The 20230-nt window shown below is 48.6% G+C and overlaps 1 long non-coding RNA gene across 2 annotated transcripts; it reads left to right on the top strand.

The window, feature by feature from the left end:
• The first annotated feature begins 1076 nt into the window (after positions 1–1076).
• On the top strand, positions 1077–20029 carry LOC149852025 (uncharacterized). Of its 2 annotated transcripts, XR_016439413.1 has the most exons (4): positions 1077–1959; positions 13775–14005; positions 15395–15522; positions 18089–20029. It is a non-coding gene; the product is annotated as an uncharacterized LOC149852025 (long non-coding RNA). The 2 variants fall into 2 exon arrangements; XR_016439412.1 differs by having other exon boundaries at positions 13775–15522.
• Positions 20030–20230: the final 201 nt, after the last annotated feature.

Raw genomic sequence — 20230 nt, 5'->3', positions numbered from 1 at the left:
CAAGAAGCTCCATCCACCAGGCTCTGCATCATGCTTCAACCCTCATCTGCCTTTCCTGTTCATGATTCCTCATGACCTGTTGAACCAACCGCATGTCCATTAACCCCATCTTGGGATCTAGCTCCGAGCATGTATTTAAAACCCACTCTGGAGTGAAGTGGCCTGTTCTGCCAAAGGCCATGGCAGGTATTTTCTTGGTTAACATGTAGAGATTAATGTTAATGTATGATAATGGTAATGTTAATGTATTCAACACACACCCAAATACTGGACCTCCCAGGGGGCTTTCTGATATAGGGACATGGAAAAGTGAAGTCAAATTAACTAGAGATGTGAAGTTTACAGCAAATCGCCCCCCTCACTGGCTGTCCTTATTCCAACATTAAGGGCTTTATTCGCCATAGCTTCATATTCAATCTGAAAAGAAGTAAGGATATGTGATTCCTAATTAAAACCACCTGCCCATGAGTTTATACGGATTTCACTTCTGCACATTCCCTTCACCACTACTTAGTTTGCTTGAGCTTTCCTGAGCTTCCCCATGTCAATGAGCAAAGGCAGATTTAGAGACTTGGGCTCTGCGTTTCCTCTACTTTATACCCATTTTATCCCAGTATAACTTCCCCCAGATTCAGCGAGCTGGCTTCAGATTTACCACTATGTAAAAGCTTCTGTTTGGGCCTTCCAGAGTTCCTCCACTAAAGTCTTGGGCAGCACAGATGTAAGTGAATAAAGCTGATGATGTGTAAACCCAACGTGTGTAAACCCAACATCCGTAGGCATTTCTTAGCCCAGCTGCATCTACAAATGGGCTCGATAAAGCAGAAAAGGCAGGTCCTTCTCTAGGAATATTAGCAGTGTCAAATGCTTGGGAAAGCCAGTCTTGTCTGCAGCTTTCTCAGTCATGCATTATAGGACTTTTCTGTCTTCAAGTCAAGTCAAGTCAGTGCCGAGGCCGCTGCAACCACTGGGGCACGTTTGCTGTTAGGCGCCTGGATGGTCACCCCTGCATCCTGACCTTCCCTTGCCAGAAATCAGCCAAGAAATGCAGTGGGCTTCTCTCCCATGTGTATAAATTGGAAGCAAAACTATTGGAGGAAATGGAGCACTCCTAGGGGAAGTTTGGTCTCGGTTCAGAATCAAACCCTTGAATGAGACAGGTTAAGAGGTGAAAGAGGATCTAGCCAGAACAACTTGATTTAATTTAAGCAGACAAGGTTCTTTGGGTAATCAAGGCTCCTTGATTTAATTCAGGCACGCTGCAAGGGTTGATTTGAAATGGAATAAAATGACTGGAAAATGGAATCGGATGCATAAGCAGCTCCTCCTCAAATCTGCAACTGTGGAGGTGGGGCCAGTTTGGCTGCTAACCTTATCCGTGCAGGGGACGGTTCTTCAAGCTGCAGGCGGATGTGTCAGACGTGCTCCCAGCACTGCAGGTAGCATCTGAACAACCCCAGTTGGCCCCTGAACACGTTGAGCACCTGCCTGCTCTTCCCCCCGGCCCTTGGCACGTCACAAACTGAGCTCCCTGTTGCCAGCCTAGGAAGGAAGCCGAGTTCGTCAGTGAAATAATCATATACCGTCCTTCGCTGCAGTTTCCTGAACTGTGGAGCACTCGCCTTCCTCTCCCTCTCAGTCCTCTGCATTTGATGGGCTGCGTCTCCTGGGTCCCCAGCTGGAAATGCTGGCTGAAGTTAATTTGCATTTTCTTACTGCCTTACCAAGCCAGGCCTTTCCAGCTAGCAGAGGACACAATAACGCCTGTATTGTTTCCTGAATCCCCTATAATCCTTGACCATTTTTTCCTGCTCAAAGCAGGATTGTTTCAGTCAGTGCAGAACCCCAGCACGCGCGACGGCTAATGGAGCTTGAACTGGGAGACCTGAGACGAGTGGCACCGGCACAGTCACGGAAAGATGTTCCCCGAGTGACGTCTCCGAGTGATGAAGCCTGCAGGTATGAGCCCTGGTGCTGCAGACAGGCCTCGAGCGGCCCCGGCCGTAATGGCACGTCCTGCCCCAGCATGCTGAATTCTTTACGTAAGTGCTGGCGCTGTACTTGCAGCGGCATATGGGCCTTCACCAGGAGAAAGATGACTAACCATTTCACGATGCCTTCTCGGATTTGCTGTTCATCACGCTGAATGATTTGCTGGGGGTCAGGCAAGGGCCGGTGCTTCCTCCTCATTCCAGTCACTGCTTCAGAGCTTGGTTTTGATTTCACAGAGCCACTCCCCAGCTGCAGCGGGTTTGATCGTTTCCCAGGACGGGAGGGATAGGGAGGTGACCACAAAGCGAGGAACCCAGCCCCAGCTGGGAAGAAGATGGGACAGGAGGAGTGCCGGGGGCATGTTTTTGATTTTACAGGACAGCAAATCAGCAGTGTGTCCCATTTGAGCCAGCACACCCAAATCTAATCTCAGCCAAGAGCTTTCTCCTCTGGAGTCAGTGGGTCGGATCCCGCGCGCAGCCTCGCTGACGGCACAGAGTTAAAATGGGAGCAACATCTGTCTCCCAGTCCTTCCTTTCCCACCCCGCTGCCCTGCCTCCCTGGGGTGGCTGGGTGGGGCCTAGGCTTCAGTTTATCCCTAATTAGTAATTAAAGAGCTGAGGAAGCCAAGAGGTAAACATTCACTAACCATCTTGTTTTCCAGAGGAATAAACAAGGCGGTGGGAAAGGAAAGCTGAAGAGAGGAAAGGGGGATGAGGAGAGTAAATGGGGGATGGGTTTCTTAAGGCTGGGCAAGGCAAGCCTCTTTTGGGCTCCAAGACCAGAGTTCGAATTACGCTCCGGGGGTCTGCGGCGGTGGCAGCCAGACGAGGGAAGGAGCTGAGCTGCTTAGAAAGGCGCTGAACCCCCCCAAAGCCCCTCCCGTAGTTCGAACCCTGTCCAAGACCAGCCCCCTTTCCTGTGGTCCGTCAGGGGCACAAGCCCTGACCAGCAACGTGACGCCCTGCACCTAGATTTGCACAAGGGCTGCTCACAACACCCTCTGGGATCTGCTGATTCCCTGATCTGGAAGCAGCAGAGACCATGCATCGAATCCAATGTTCTTCACAAATGTCCACACCCAAGTGTGGTGCGTGGCCTCCAGGGACCGGCCAGCCAATCTAACGTTGCTCAGCGAGGCGTCTTGGGCAGTGCTAGTGCACGCAGTGACTGTTTCTGTGCACTTGTACAGTGTCCCAGAGGTGCAGAGACCCCTCGGACCTGGGGTTCACTCCTGCGACTCTGGAGCTGCTCTGCTGGCACGTGACAGCTGCAATTCCAGATGTCTAGCTCAGACCAGATCAGGTGTGGCAGGATGCACATCTGGAGATGCCGAAGGAAATGGGACGTCTCTGGGACGATGAGATGTGGGATCTGCCTGGCCAGGCGTCTGGTTTAGAAACTTCTTATGATTATGCACCAGGGATGACAGTCACCCTGGGGGTCCTCCCTTGGGCAAAGCCACCAGTGACTTCTCCAGGAATTATGTGTGAGTCAGGGCGGCAGGGCTGAGCGCTTCCAGCAGTTTGCATACAGGGCCCTTACCAGAGAGGCGATGTCTGGGTTTCGAGGTTACTGGGGGTTGAGCAGAGGTTTCAGGCATGGGTTTGCTGTTGGCTCTGATTCACGAGTGTTACTGGTAGAGGCTATCGCAAAGGGATCCCAATAGGAAAAGTGAGCGATTAAAATTGCTTCATGGGTATGTACAATTGGCTTTATTATACGCTCCCTTATTCCCTTAAAAATTGGCTTTAACTCTGAAATAATGGGAGAAAGTAACTGCTGGTTAACACAGAAGGAAAAAGAAAATCTTGCAATGCCCATAAATGGCTCATTTTATTAGGCAAGGCTGAGGGAGCACATTGACCTGGTTAAGGGTGATTCATGTACTCTAGTGCATTAGGCATTCTTTATTAAAGGTGTCTTTCCTTCAAGCTGCTTCACTGTTGTGTGACTAACAGGGAACCTCTGATTTCTGTTATTAATATGCCATCAGGCCATATGTTCACAGACTCAGCCCATATGTATTTTTGAAAAGAACCACCTGTGACTAATTCTGCCTTTGTGCAGAAGCGAGCACAATACGCTGTGGGGCGGGGTATCTTGAAGGAAATGAGATGAGATTACAAGATGATTTAGGGGGAGCCTTGGCTGCTGCTTCAGACCTCCAGCTCCTTAGGCCTTATCCCCCAAGTTTTTGCGACATATATTGCAAAGGCCAGATAGTGCGAGAGAGAGTTGGTGCCGCGGGCTCTGGACTCCGTTTTTGCCATTCGGTTGAATCTCACTGAATTACACTGATCGCATGCGTGGCCCTTCCAGGCAGGCTCCGGCATTTCACTTGCTCCATGGGGCCAGCCTTCACCACTGAGAATGAAGCCGCTGAGACCGACCTGTTGCTGCAGCCCTGTGTGTGTCGGGGGCCTGTGTAGAGAAACCAGTTTCACTCTCAAATGCATGATTCAGCCCAGGCCGGCCTAGGAGCACTATATGGATCTGGAGTGAAGGGATTTCCTTACAACAGAGGTGGACCCAGTTTCTTGTACATAATCCAACATGATGTAAACCCCAATTATAAAGAATGCATCCCCCCAGGGCTCATCTAGGGTGGCCACTGATGCGTCCCCCGAATACAGGACACTCGCTTGGTGAGCTCGCGGCCAATCAGCAGTGAGAGGTGGAGCTGCCACTTCCTTGGCCAATCAGCAGCAAGGGGCAGGGCTGGGACTTCTGCTCCTCCTGGCTGTGCACTGCCCTACCTCTAGGTGCCGCCAAGAGAATGGTGAGGACAAATGATGGACAAGTTTTTCCACCAGTGAACTGGAAAACAGGACTTTTTGCAGTCCGGTCCTCATTTAGAAATGGACAGGGGGACAAAGAGCTTAAAAACAGGACGGTCTGATATAAAACAGGACCAGCGGCACCCTAGGCTCACTGGAGGAAGTGGGCACAAGGAAAGCTTTGTGGTCTCTTTGCACGTTCATCATACCTGACTTTCCTCTTCCCCCCTAGTGTGAACCTAGACAAACTCCAGTGAATTAAAAAGGCCACGTGGACATCGGGCTATGACTGCGAGGCTATTTCAGCAGTTTTGCCGTATTCCCAGATCTGCGCTAATACAGACGTTTGCCATGAGAAATGTGGGAGTTGCACCACTCCCCTTGATGGGGCCAGGACTTCATTCCCATCGTTCTCAGGAGAGCGAGTCCTTTCAACTCAATTTGCTTGAAAATGTGCCTGAAGATTGAGAAGTTTTTAGACTTTTCCATGGGCGAGTCTGGGGGGGCACCAGATCACCAAAGGAGGGATGGGGGTCCCACAGTGGCCGGTTGCTGAGCCAGCGGCTAAACTGGCGAAACTGGACGCGCACGTCCATCCGGTTTCGCCGCTGGCGCTTCCAGGGAGCGCACGGCTGATCTCAGGGAGTGCACGTGGACCTGCGCGCACCCCCTATGCATCACCAATAGGCTCTTCTAGTAGTCAAGACCTCTTTTGATAGAAAACCTGACTGGCCGCTATGCAGTAACTCAGAGCACAAGTTACTTCAACACACAAGGAGAAAATAGGCTGAAAAAGTGGCAGGGAGATCCGGGCAGTAGCATGTCTTTATATGACTTTTCCCCACTGAATGTGAGCAAGAAAGCAGGCTGATTTAAAATAAATAGTCCAGCTCAATTAGCTCCTGCCTGATTCTGATGTAACTGAGATCAGAATTTGGCCCTGGGTTAATGTTAGACAAAAATGAGCCAGAAGCAGCTATTATGCTCGGCCGTATCTCATCAATAATTCACATCCATAATAGAGACGGGCACGATGCTGGAGCCAGGACGGCGTATCACGTTGTGTCTCAGTTGACTGACAAATACTGACATCATAAGGACCGCTTCAGTCCCAGCAGACTTGCTTGGTTTCAGGGATGGCTCCCCCAGGTGACCTCAATAGCTGATTCTCTTTTTAAAAGGAGGAAATGAAACACAAAGATCAAATTAAAACAATATTTAGAGTCTGGCCCACAAGGGCCAGGAAATTTAAAGTTAAAGCTTTTCATCACACGCTGGTGTAAGCAGGCGTCAGTGGTCTTTGAAAAGAAGACGGCGAGATCAGACAAGCCGTGCGCTCGGAGGAACCCCGGCAGGGTCGCATCAGCGGCTCTTGTTGTTGTTAGGTCTGCGGTTAGTGAATACCTAAAGGGATCTGAACCCAGGCAAGTCCTTATTTCCCCCAGTATCATTCGAGTTAAAGGTAATATTGCATAGGAACATATTTATTTAAAAGAATAATAAGTCTGAGCTGGGTAAAAATGTCTTTCGTCTAAGATGAGCCGTTTGTGCTGGGGGCAGTACGGGACCGGGGGCTTGGACTATGGTCCACTGGCCTTCCCTGTGAAGGAGGCAAATCATTTCCCCTTTGCCTGTGTCTCCTCCAAATCTTTTCCCTTTGCTTTTTTCCCTTCTCAGCAGAATCTGCCTGCTGCTGTAATGGTATGTGTCTGTCCAGCGCCTTGCACGGTTGGGCCACTAAATATTGTATGAATGCAGATAATCAAATTAAAAAGGAAAAAAAAAGCCCCGGGAAGGTGCTGTTTTGGACCTCTGGATTTCACGGACAACAAGGATCTGGAAGGCAGGGAATAAAAAAGAGTGGCTCAAATCCGATGAATTTGTCCACTGCTGTCAGTATTTGCAGATACAGGAGAAAGTGTTTTCTGATGGTTTTATGAATCACTGTTTTCAGGGAGTGAAACAATGTGCTGGTGTGGCCGGGGGAACATATGGTTTCCTGGGAAGATGTTAAGGCAAAGTTCTTGGACAAGCTTGTTTCCAGTAAATATAGCCGCACCAGGCGTTTGCAATGCTAGCAATGCAGCAGGCACATTAAAAGGCAGGCACTTGTAAGGCTCGGTCCAAAATAAAGAGTCCTCTTAAGGGAAGGGCAAATAGGACAGAGCAGTTGTTTGTCTGCATCCTTTTCCTGACCCTCGCTGGCTTGGCCTCCACATGGCGAATAGCAGCTTCAGCACCTGGGATTTGAATGTCACTTCCAAGACATTCAACAGGGAAGTCTGTGCATGTGGAAAGCGAGTCCCTGGGAACCCTCCCCTCTGTCTGAGCAGCCTGGCTGGAGCTCACAGAGCCTTTTTTTCCCCTTCAGACGGAAAATATTTCTCAGCGGAGCCCCGGCATTGGGCTGATGGAACAATAATATTCCTTTTCAATACGTCAAGCAGCCAGGTAAACAGAGGTCTCCTTGGCAGGGCACAGGATGCTCCAGCCGTGATCCCCTGCCCGGGGGTTTCTAAGAGGAATTTGGAGCGGTTTGTCCTTGGAGCTTACCTCTCATACATACCAGAGGGAACAGGCAGCGTTGGTGGTGAACGGGCAAAGTCAATGCTCTGCTGGAAGCTGCCTCTTCCCTCACTGCAAGGCACACGGTAGCTTTTACAAGTACTGCCACCCAAAAGGGGTGAGGAGTCAGTAAAATCCTAATGTAGACAAGACCCCTGCGGGATGCAGGGCAAGGCCCGATGGCTTGTTGCTTCATGTGTAAAATGGGCAGCGAAATTGCCTCCCGCAGCGCAGGGTCCTCATTTGGCCTGGGCAAGGGCAGCAGGTTTGGGTACTCTGAGATACTTCGGAGGATGAAAGGTACAAAGTTTTAGCTACTTTGGGGGATTTTCAGCCACTTGAATAGGAATAAAGGTAATCGCTTCCTTGGGATGTCAGTCAGATGACCCAGGCACTGATTCAGTAAAGCGCTTAAGCATATACCTAAATTTGAGCCCGGTGGCTTTGAAATCCACTGAAATCAATGGAAGGACTCCCATTGCCGCTGGGCTTAAAAACTAAGCATGCTTTTACGGCTGTCACTGAATAGGATCTAAATTAGGTTCAACTAATAGGGGTTTCCCTCGGCTTCAGCTCCTGTCCTGGTCTGAACTGCAGCATTTCTGTCACCTCCACTTGTTCAGCACAGGCCTGATGCCGCTATGGCGCTTGTCTCCCTCGTGAGAAGACTATAGCAGCTGCAAACTTCACCGCAGTTTGTGTGTTTCCGTGTGTGTTGCAAGAGGGGAAAAAACCCCTCAAAAAACTCAAAAAGCAGAGCAATGGAAAGCATTCAAGTGGAGATGCACTTCAGCCCAGCGCCTTCCAAATCATGAATCAGGAGCTGAAAGAGGAAGGTCAGCTTCTGGCCTACTGGACTTCTGCTCGTGTCTTTTACTGGATTCGGCCTTTGCTGGTCTTAGCAAAGACATGATTCCCACATGTGCACATGCACAGGCATCCGTGCACACACACATATACGCACACTAAATTTTCTGAGGCCTCATCTCCAAGCAAAAATTGCACCATTTTGCCTCAAAGTAGCACACCCTGCCTCGTGGAAATGGTAGTGATTCAGTGTTATCATTATGAGATGGCGTTTACAAGTATAACGTATTCCAGTAGGCTGTACTGGTTTATAGTAACTTTCTGTATTAGGCACTGTATTGGGTTCAGCTGTTTTGGTAAAGAATTACAGCCCTCCCTGATTCAGGCCTGATGGATGCCTGGACTAGTTTGCTGGTATACGCTATGCCAGTGCATTTTACCCATACATCCACCTAATGTCGAAATAATCTACATTGACAAACAAGTTGGCAGTCTAGCTTATACCAGAATGACAAAAGCTGTGCTAACGAAAGTCCGTCTTTGCCCACGGTACGTGGAGGGCTTTGGCTAGTTTTAAAACATGACGGAAAAGGCACCCCAGAGCCACGTTAGTGTGGACCGGGCCCTTGTTTCCCAGCAGTAGCATTCAGGTGCGTAGGAAACGGTCATCACCGTATGGGCTTGTAAGGGAGGGGAAAGCCCTGAAAAGGAGATGATTTTAGACTGGTGCACAGCATAGTGCCTTAGAGTAATGTCTCTACTGAATCGTTACAGACCCGTGCTGGTTTCTACCCTGTTAGAGTCTATAGGACTTCTCACAGGGATGGGTGTGAGAGAGAGACAGACAAACACATGAAGCCTGTTGGCAGATCTGATCTAACCACCCTGGCTGGTTTCTGTTCAAGGACAATCCCATAGCAGGGGCGATCTGAAATGCCCAGCCTTGAGATATTTCTGGGTCCCCTTTCTGGGTGATCTCATGTCTTCACCAGGGAAACCTTAATTATAAATCCTTGCAGCGCCGGCTGGGACGTCGCTTAACCATCTTCGCGGCCACTCCTCGCCGCACAGCTGGGCTCCCGGCTTCCCCTTCCTATCTTGCTCTTTGTCAGACAGTGTTTACAGCGAGCTCCCAGCACTGGCAGCAGAGCGAAGGGAGGGACGGGGTTTTGGGTTTCAGGATCAGCACCAAAAATAAACTCTGTGCCACCCAGCCCTGGGAAGGTTGAGAAGAGCTCCCGGCCAGACACACAAATGGGCTCTTGTGTGGAAAATGAGAGATTGTGCCTGGTGCAGGCGTGGCAGGTTGCTACGGCAGGCTTTGTGCAGACCCCAGAGATTTCTTAGCTACCCGGCATTTACATCAGCGCAACGGAGAGCAGAGTCGGCCCTGCGGGCTGAGCGAGCGCAAAGTGCCATCAGGCAGGCAAGGTCCTTGGGGTAGATGTGATATCTTTTATTAGGCCAACTACATAGTTGGGAAAAAAGTGTTCTTTGCAAACTGTTGGGCACAAACGGCCTTCTGCAGGAATAGAGGCCCGGGACAGACATTACACATAAACTGGTTAGTGATCAGAAACTGGTTTAAACTTGTAACGGAACAGAAGTTCAGGGCACATCAGCTGGTTTAAGATAAACCTGCTTGAATGTAGGATCAGACTGAAGTGCTTTAGGTCAAACCGGTTTATGAAACTTCTGCCCAGACCAGGGAAGTCTGCTGGGAAGTCTTGCTCATGCACGCTGGTGAAATAGAAAGGTTTGATTCGAAGCAGCAGAGCACCGGGAAGTGTGTCCTGTGTCCGTGGTGGTAAAAGGGATGAGCTCCGTGGGTGGAAATGGGGAAGGAATCATACAAGTTTCCTCACACAGAGATTAACCCTTTGCTAAACTCAGCTGAAAGCTGCTCTGTCAAACTGCTGCTTAACTAAGAGACTTGTCAGTGTTTAATTTCCAAACCAACAACTCAGCTTGGATCTGATCGGGAGCGAATGGAAGTCAAGAGAAACACTGCCAAAGTTAATGGCTGATTGATGCAAAAAAGGGAAGAACGGTGCTGGAGAGTTTCCTCTTTACTCCTTCCCTTTAGCATGACTTAAAACATCGTGCCAGAACAGGCCCACATAAAAGGAAGCCAGTTTAATCTCACTTAAATCAATACAACTGATTAATTCTTTAAACTTTATGTGGTAATCAACTCTCAGTCTGTTGACCTGTTGCTGTACAAATAGCAACCAGAATTTTGCAGAAGTGAATGGGATACCTAAAGACTGAAACAGTGCTCTGTTTGTGCAAATTAAGATTTAAATCATCAGGTCCTAGAAACCGTGGATTATGACGTCTCGGATAGGACTGGCAGGCAGTCAAGCCTTTGCTGTTACTGAAGCACACCAGCCAGAAGCTCTAAGCCACATGGATCCAAAAGCTCCCCTTCTTGCAAAACTACCTTTTCTAAAACTAGTGAATCCGGCTTATACCACAGTACACTGACAGCATGTGCATGCCGCTGGTCCACAACCGCTCATATGTAGCCAGACGATTATTTTTTCCATCCGCGATTGAGTTACGCAGCTGGGACAAGCAGATGTGAATGCCGTGCGCAGAATCACTGCTGTTTCTCTACCAACATACTGCTCCCAAAGATGCTTTTGCCCTATTATCCATCAGTTTTTTTACTGCTTTGATTCTTTTCTGAGAAGCACTGTCCTTGCAAGCAACTCAAGAGTCCCGAGCTATTTGGAAAGGTGAGCTTGTAGCCAAGTGTTCGTTCTGTCCTGCCTATGGATTTTAACTCACAGCTCCCTCTCAAACAAGCCAAACGTGACATGCCTTGGGGTGTGATGCATCGCCATCCGCAGTCAGAGGTGCCTTTCCCCACCCCAGCCTTGTGCCGCCATCCTAAGAGGTCCCTACCCTCCAGAGGCCTCCTGCAGACTACAGACGTCTCATCCAGAGACATCTGTCAAACCCGCTCACTCCCAGACTCTTCTCCCATCTGCCTCCCTCCTCCTCCAGGCCTGCACCATGTGCACAGGTGCCCACAATTTACACTGAAACCTGCCCAGCCAAATTCCAAATCTGAGTTTGAAGAGAAGAATGAATGTTTGCATACGATGTCAGGACAAGATAAGTGTCTGTGCTATTAATGAACAGCTGTTCCTGGCAACCTGCCCCCACCAGTCTCGACAAGGGGAGAGCCAGGTAACCTGTTTTCAGCACACTCTGGAGTTCCTTAATGTTTCGGTATATTAAGAACACTAAAATAAAATAGGCATTTTCATTAGCCTCTAGGAAGAGCGCTTTGGTTTGGGTCCAAAACATGCAATTAAGTTGTTTAGACACACAATGCGCCGCGTTTCCGCAGAGAACACCTGGTGGAAGGAATTACAAACAATGCTGAATCCCTGCCAATCCAAAGAGATGCTGAAGTCAGAGATGATGCAGAATGAGGACTGGCGGGGCCAGGTTTTCAAAAGGGCCCGAGGGCAGACATTCAAGGACTTGGCAGCAACAAGTGGAGAGAGGTTTTTCAAGAGAGATCTGCACTCACCAAGCTGTTGAACATCTAGGCCGCAGCGTTTCGTGCAGAAACGCGTGCTTCGAAGGGGCCACAAATAGTTGCTGTATTGCATCAACGTGAGATCTCAAATCCTTCCCAAGCCCCTTGGATGCAACGTGGTACTTTAAAATACTCGTCTAGTACTGAGAAATTGAGAAATTGCCTTGCCCTGGATTGCCTTGCGTGTTGTGGTTTGTGTTCAATGGCGAACCTTACTTTAACAAGCCTTGTGTCATTCCCTACCACTTCCTTTTTTCTTCTTTCCTCATCTCATTTTTTATTCTTTCCATCCTACCTTTGTTTGCTTAAGGCCTCCCAATGCCTGAGCATTGTGGGTTGCTATGCATTGGTATCTGTATGGCAATAATGCAGAGGCCCACCATCAGTTCTGGCCCCATTGTGTAAGGTGCTGTACAAACAGATGGATGAAATGGCAGTCTCTGCAGGGGTAGTGGGAGCAGACATTTTAGAAAGGGCTTCCTTCAAGTCCTTGGCACCCATTCAAGCCTTCGGGCCACCATCAGTCTAGTTCCACTTCACTGGCAGTGCCTTCCGTCTCCGCCACGATGGAGGTATTGTGAGATAATCCGCTTGTGCAGATGGCCACAGATCTCATCAATGAGGGGCTGGGCTGCAGGTTTCATAGAGCTGCTGCAGTGGCAGCAATGAAAGCAAGTCAGGATGCCTTGTCCAGGCCTAGCCAGCTAGTGCAGGAAGCAGGAGGGTAAAGCACACACTGTTTAGACATTCCCTGTGTGGGACTTTAGCAAAGTCTCATTTCCAAAGTATGCATCTCTATCCATTGCCACAAGGCTCACAAGGACCCTGTCCTGTTCCCTGGACCCCAACGCCAAGGACAAAGGAGAACAGTGACAATTCTCACGTGCTCGGAGGGGAGGCTCCTTTACAATCTGCAGAATGGGCGTTGGAGGAGAGGGCTCCGCACAGCCTCCGAGTTTGGGAAAGGTTGGATCTGGATCTCAGCGTTGCAGCTGGCATATCTCACAATGGGCTGAACCAAACCCCAGACACGAACACTCATGAATTCTGAGAAAGTCTGGTTCTGAACCTTGTGGCTTGGACTCCTCTTTAATTATAGGTCACAAGGAGAGGTGGTTGGAAAATGTTATATATATTCTCTGCGAGAAATGGCTGTTCGGTTAAAAAATTTTCAGAGATTTATTTTGGGGGGACGGGTTGAAAAATCCCCTCCAAGTACTTGGTGGGCAGGGTTTTCTCCTCCTTCCTTGCCTTTTGTTCGGTATAGAAGGGAGAGCAATAGACAGAAAAATCCCAGACCTAGAATTTTTCTTTTTTTAAAGAAAGTGAAAAACTTCAAACGAGACCCAAAATTTAATTTTGGCCATTAAGGTGTTTTCGTCAATTACAGATTTTTATTTTTTTTAAAAAGTTGCACCAGTTCTGGTCATACATGTCAAGTGGCGACCACCAAAAGCCCTGTTAGCCAACATTCATCCCTCAGTGATATCTGGAGTTTTTTGCTAAGCTTAGGATAGGATTATAGCTGCGGCATCCCAGCTTGCACTGTGACTGTGGGCGAAGCCTGTTTTTGAACATGGATGGTCTTTGCAGGCAGATGTTACTGAGAAGCGAAGGGTGTGGAAGGAGATTTTTACAACACGTCAGTGGAAAAAAAGCCCAAGGCCAAATCTCTTAAGCAATGGTACTTCCTGCACTGCCAAACAACAATGAGAATAACCACCCCTGGGAATTGATGATGTTGAAGATCTCCTTGGCCGGAAGGAGCAAAGAGGCAAGAAGAATTGATGTTTCTAAGCAGCTTGACCTAAATCCCATTGAAGTCAGTACTTTATTATTAGACATATTTATTATTTGGATTATGGCTGTATCAAGTGACCCCAACCAGGATATGTCCCTATATACTTGGGACTGCACAAACATTGAATCAGAAACGGTTCCTATCCCCAGAGGGTTATAGCCGAAATAGAAGAGACAAATAAAGGGTAGGAGGGAAGGAGATGACATGCTCTACAAATATGATGACACGGCTGTGCTAATATAACTGTCTCCCTTGACTCTGTTTCTTATCCAGGGCCTGATCCAAAATCCAGGGAAGCCAGTGGAAATCGTTCCACGCTGGAATTCAGCAGAGCGCAAGCCAGCACATGTTTATTATGCTGTCCCTCCAGCCTGTCTGTCTTCTCCCCACACAGTACCTAAATATGCAAGAATCCTGCTTTCCAGCCACTGCCCACTCAGTAAAGATGCAGCCACAAGACAGGGGAGAGACAGGGAGATATGTTCACACCCTTGCACTGAGCTGGTGAGTCTAATTTTGGGTTTATCAGCCTTCGTGGTGTCTCTTAGAATATCGACAGTGAAAGAAACCACGGAGCTGCGCAGAGACCACGCGCTAGGATCGCGCAGCGCTCCGACTCCCATGGCCTTCAGCTTCACCAGCGCAGAGATTACTAAAGCAGCTGCAGACCTGAAACACAAGACTAGCCAAGGCTGACAGTTTTCCCTGTACTTAAAGTCCTTTGTTTGCTAAACTGTTTATTTCCATATTTATCAGCGGGTATATAATGGCTCCACAGCAGCCAGATCATCCGTGCAAAATGCAGGGCTTGAAAGCCCATGGATAAGGGTGGGAATATTTAAAAGAGTTTGCGAATGTGTGCAGCTACTTCCATGTGTGCAGGGAGAGGCCGGGGTGCAAACACGGGCAGTTACGTCTGCCTGAATTTGTACGGAGCATGAAGCAATTGCTTTGAGAGCAGTAGCTCTCCGGGCAATAGGTCTGATAGGTGTGGGCAGAGCATTCACCACCAGGACACCCTTTTCTCTCCTAGTTTGATCCTTGCCTGTATTTACAGCACATAACAGCCCTACCTTCACTTCATTGCTGTGATGCCTCAGCTAGCCTTCCCTTTCACTGCCTCTTGCAACTTGGAACAGTTTTTATTAAGGTTGTAAAATCAAGCACTCAGAAGGTAGGAAATGCCAGGATTCTGGCTGCCTGTGTTCAAATGTCCACTTCACTTCCTTGCATGTGCATATTTGAGAGAGTCTTTCATGACATGAACAGATACTAGTTTTTGTACAGGATGGCCGTGAAATTTGGTGCACACAATGGAGGGCACTTCTGTAACGAGCAGTCATTCAGTGCTTGGTTTTCACCTCCCTGTTCAGTGTGTGGCCTGGTTTGCTGTATGCTGTTCAAATCCTGCTCTGAAAAGAGAATATTCCTCTCCTCGTGGGCTTTTCTGTGGCATTTGTGTCTATGGCACCTGCGTGCTTCAGAACCACCACTGAATTTATTTCACACTTCCTGTGAGAGATAAGGGGGAAGAGGATATTCTCTTTACATGATGGGTGAGAGTTGAGGCACAGAGAGATTCAAACTTGAAATGTGCACTAATGTTGGCCTAGGACCTGAATTCTCCGAGTGCTATTTAGAATATATAACTTCATGGCTAAGTACAGACATTCAAAAGCCCGAGCCTGAACTGATTTCAGTTTTGCAAGTTAGTTTAACCTGCATAGATTGAACCGCTTTGCAAGTGAACAGACATTCACTTTTGATTCCAGAAATGCAGGCACATGCCGGCAGTGGCCCAAGCTAGACGCCAGGGGACACTAGAGCAGCCCCCCCTTCTCTTTGGCCATTTTGAAACGGTTTTATATGTACTGAACATCTGTTCTCTTACAGGTTTAAACCAATTTCTGATCACTTAAACCAGTACATGTGTAACTTCTGCCCCTAGCCCAGGGCTGGACACAGGCATGGGCGAACAAGACAGCTGCCCAGGGCCCAGACAGAAAGGGGGCCTGAAAATGGTAATTTTTTATTTATTATTATCATTATCTCTGGCAAAGTAGGGCCCAATACTAAAAGTTCACCTGGGGCCACCAGGCATCTAGGTACAATGCTGCCTTAGCCCTGCATCTCGAGCAGGTCCAGGGAGGTGATCCTGCCCCTCTATGCGGCACTGGTCAGGCCGCAGCTGGAGTACTGCGTCCAGGTCTGTGCGCCGCACTTCAGGAGGGACGTGGACAGCATGGAGAGGGTCCAGAGGAGGCCACTCGCATGATCCGGGGGCAGCAGGGCAGGCCCGACGAGGAGAGGCGACGGGACCTGAACCTGTTCAGCCTCCACAAGAGAAGGCTGAGGGGGATCTCGTGGCCTCAGCCTTCTACAAACTAGTTGGGGGGGATCAGCAGGCACTGGGGGAGTCCCTGTTCCCCCGAGCACCGCCAGGAGTGACCAGGAATAGCGGTCACAAGCTGGCAGAGGGGAGGTTTAGGCTAGACATCAGGAGGCGCGACTTCACGGTCAGGGCGGCTAGGGTCTGGAACCAGCTTCCAAGAGAAGTGGTGCTGGCCCCTACCCTGGTGTCTTCAAAAGGAGGCTAGATGAACAACTTGCCGGGGTCGTTTGACCCCAGTACTCTTTCCTGCCATAGCGGGGGGTCGGACTAGATGCTCTGCTCAGGTCCCTTCCGACCCTAGAAACTATGAAACTATGAAACTATATGTTCAAAGCCTACTTCCCTTTGACTTTACTTACCTCTGCGGTGCCCGGTTGTCCAGTCAGACTCAAAGGTCTTGAGTAAAGTGCTAAGAAAGTCAGTCTTGGGAAGTTTGGTTTAAGCAACTTGCCCAGCATTGCAGAGGAGCCCTGTGGCAGAGGCAGGTTAAAAATCCAGGTGCCAAGAACAGCATTCCCTCACCTCAGAGTTTCCTTTCTCTTCCTGTAATTTCCTGCCTTATTCACTACATATCTGCCAACTTCCGGAGGAAACAAGGCAGGGTTGTAAATACAATGATCTCCCTCTATGCATATACCCAGCGATCTCCTGATTCATACTCAGAGCTGATCCGCTGTGCCCTGAATGAGGCAAGGGTCCTGGGGAAATAGTTGATGGCCATGAAGCTACAGAGTGTATCACAATGTGTGCACCTGGCGGTACGTGTGCAAAACAAGGTTGCATGGGTAGCCCTCCAACCCACAAGCCCTGCAAGCTCACCATCCCAGTTTCCTTGCTGTACTCTCCACCCCAACTCCAGCTTCAAGTTTCCTTTGACTACATCTTCTCAGTAGCCATAACTCTTCCCCAACAAACTCCTTATCCCAGGCTGGTTTCCTGCCTTTCTTCCTTCTCTGTTCAGCTCAGGGTGCTGCGAGATTGAGAACAGAGGGGGGTCAGCCTCCCAGCTCTCCGTTACGGCGCCGGTCCCTGGGCCCACAGCCAGTCGGTGCAGACAGCAGCCACCTATAGCTGCAATGACAGAGCACAGCCTGCTCCCGAATGCACAGGGCCCAAGCAGGCTCAGTGCTCATGGAAACTTAAGGGAATTTCCAGACACCCTTGACTAAGCCTGTCCAAACTGCAGCTTCTCAAAGGCTTATAACGCGGCCAGACTTGGGTGGATTTTCACAGGAGTTTTCAGAGGTGCACACCTGTGACAGTCCGCAGCCAAATTTGAGGACTCGGTCTCTAAAGAAGGAAGTACCCACAGCTCTCCAACAAAAGGCCACTGCAATCTTTCAGCGTGGGCAAACCGAGGTATTTGGGGTTGCAATTTCCAAAATGCAGCCCAAAAACAAACCCCCGGCACGGTAACTTTCAACTCTGTCAAAGATACAAGCCACTGAAAACCAAGTCTGAGGATAGGATGTGTTGAGCAACCTTAATAAGAGGCAGAGCTCCTTGCACCCTGCAGTCTACCCGCACTTCACTCAGGAAGCTTGCAATGACTTTGTAGTGCTTTGCCACTAAAGCAAGTGACAGGGCAATCGTCCTTAAAGGTTGCAGATGTGGTACGTGTTTGTTTTATGTACCCACACATTCTTATTCTGGAAGATAAATACGGTGAGAAATCAGGATGTTTTTGTATATTATTAAGGACACAACCACAGGTGGGATGACTTTCCTCCTGCAGACTAATAGTGATCGTAGGGCGTTTAATGGACAGAAGGGTTCAGGAAGTCTTTGTAACTCTTTCCAGTCAAATCTGCCAGTGAGTTTCTGGGTATAGAGTCACTCCCAGGTATTGTTTTCTTGTACATAGGGATGACACAATGAAAAGTGGCTGGAAAAGGCAGAGGGTTGTTTTGCAGAAGCAGGAGTGGGTTGAGTCAGAGGTCTGTGTTCTGCACACAAAGAAAAGCCAGGGGTGTGTAAAAATTCGGGTTCTGCTCCATCTCAATCAAGGGCAAAGAAGAGAGGGGTTAGCAAAATCAAAGTGCAGGAGGTCGAGGACATGGGTTACACCTTCTCTGAACCATCAAAGGTCTGGATGGAGCTGTGGCAGGTGGAAGAATGGGGGAATTAAGATAAAAAGTTCTGAATTTGGTCCATCTTTGACCTGAAGCTTCTTTTTTTTTTTTTTTTGGACCCAGTCTTGAAATCACATGAGATCTGCCTGCCTAAAGGATGGTAAAAGTCACACTCTGCCTTTTACTGTCTGTGGGCACCTGCTGTCTATAGACACCCATAACCAAATTCACCTGGCTTCCCCAAGCAATGGCTGAGCCCCAAAATTCAGAGATGGCTGCCACCCTCCCCAGTGGTATCGGAGCTTGGATTTTGCACACTTTACCCACCCAAAGAGGTCCAGTTTCACAAGGTAGGCTTAAAATAATAGCTATGTTTCTTCTCAGTGGTATGTATTAATCACATAAGTCCCTGCTACTGTAGGTTTTACAGCACATAATTTTATGTCAAATGTACATCTCTCTCAAATTTAGCTCACTTTTTTTAGGTCAACTAGGAACCTAAGTGGAGCACGGTCTGTGCTGTTTCATCATGTGCAGCCTCAAGCATATTACTGGTAATAATATAAACAATCATAACCCAAACCCTCTTTCATGTGCTTGCATTGGTTTTGATTTAATCAGAAAATGGATGACATTGAAGACAGGGAGATATTTTTCATTGCTGTGTTGCTAAGGAAATTTTAACAAGAGTGTGTATAGCTCAAACTTTTCCCCTAACAGGAAAAAAATATTCTCAGCAAAGGGGAGAGAGTAACAGACATCCCCCCCAAAAAGGAAAGCATTTAAACAGCATGATGGAAATCTTCTCCAGGAAGTCTGACACCTCAGTATTCTACCAACATTATAATGGATGGGTTTCCTCTTTTAAATGTCTTGGCATTAAAGTTTAATGAGCAATACTTACTCCCATTCTAAACTTGTTTTTCTCCTTGACAGATTGGATACTTAGTTTGGATTTGTTAACATGGCTAGCCATAAAAATGTCTGCTTCAAACAAACTGATAGATACCATCTTTAGGAAATTGGACTTTGATGCCGTATTTGATTTCCAAGGTGGAATAAGTTATCATTCAGAAGAAATTAACATGGAGTAATATGGGCAGCAGCATAATAAACCGATGCCCCTTTTTATTAGGTTTGAATTTCAATTTAGATGGAAGCATAAATAAACTCAAGCTCCAGCATTCCAGTCTGGTCACATCTTAACTTGCGTAGCCTGGGGAAGTCCTGGTCTCGGCCTTTGTCCTTGTTAGTTAGGAGATAGTTTGTTTGCAAAATTTCCTGGGCAGATTCAGAACTGTGTATCAGGAGTCAGGGCAGAAAGCAGGCTAAATTGCTCCCAGCTGGCTCTTGCTCACAGCACCAAGGGAGCCTGGGTAGAAGCTTCTTTGTCTTCCTTTGGCCTTCTGGTGTGTTGTTCCTGGTTTTCTGCACCCTGTCTGTTTGTTCCTAGTGTCCTAGATCCTGCTAGTTTTGGATGCCCTGGGTTATGTTTGTTGTCTTCCTGATGTCCTGGCTTCATCCCAGTTCCTGCCTACTGAATCCTTGTTCCAGACTCCAACCTGGACACCTTGTACTCTGGACTGCCTTGCTGGTTCCCCGACCCCTCATGCCCCCCATGCTCCCTGCGGCAGGCCAGTAGGGGGTGCTTCTGTGCTGAGCCACCCACCTCACTGTGCCGGACCCCCTGCCAGGCTCTGAGTGCCTTCCTGGGGGTGGCTCACGTCTGGCCGACCCCCTTCCTGGAGCACACCCACTAGCCTGGGGGTAACGTTGCCGCCACCCAGGGTCTGGAGTGATCCTGGTTCTGTGTCCCCTGGGAAACACAGACCTAGTAGCCCTTGAGGGTAATTGACCCACTTCAAGAACTTGGGGTGCTTCCCTCAGTCTGAAGCACAAACAGTGGTCTCCCTTAGTCAGCTGAACCAAGGGGACCCCAAGGCATAATCTAGACCCACTCCCAATAAGTCTGCCATGCTAAGTACAAAGGAGAACTTTATTGGTTACAAGGAGTAGGTTTGGAATAGGGGGCAGGATAGAGCAATATCAGAGAAATCCCATAGAGCAAACTGGCATGGCTGGGTACCCTTTGATCATGCATCTGAGTTACTGCAAGCTATATATCTAGTTAGATCTCAGGTAGCTTACTTACACATATCATTCAGAGACAGGTGGAGATTCCCTCTGGAGACAGGCAGTTCCTAGATCATGAGTTTCAAGAGAGAGCACAAATTTCAGACGGTTCAGCTCTTCTCTCCCTGAGTT

Source organism: Crocodylus siamensis, chromosome 15 (genome assembly GCF_052110815.1).
Source record: "Crocodylus siamensis isolate JL-2025a chromosome 15, ASM5211081v1, whole genome shotgun sequence".
Classification (NCBI taxonomy): Eukaryota; Metazoa; Chordata; order Crocodylia; family Crocodylidae; genus Crocodylus; species Crocodylus siamensis.
The sequence above is the reverse complement of the archived record's forward strand: the minus strand, read 5'-3'. Positions and strand labels throughout refer to the sequence as shown.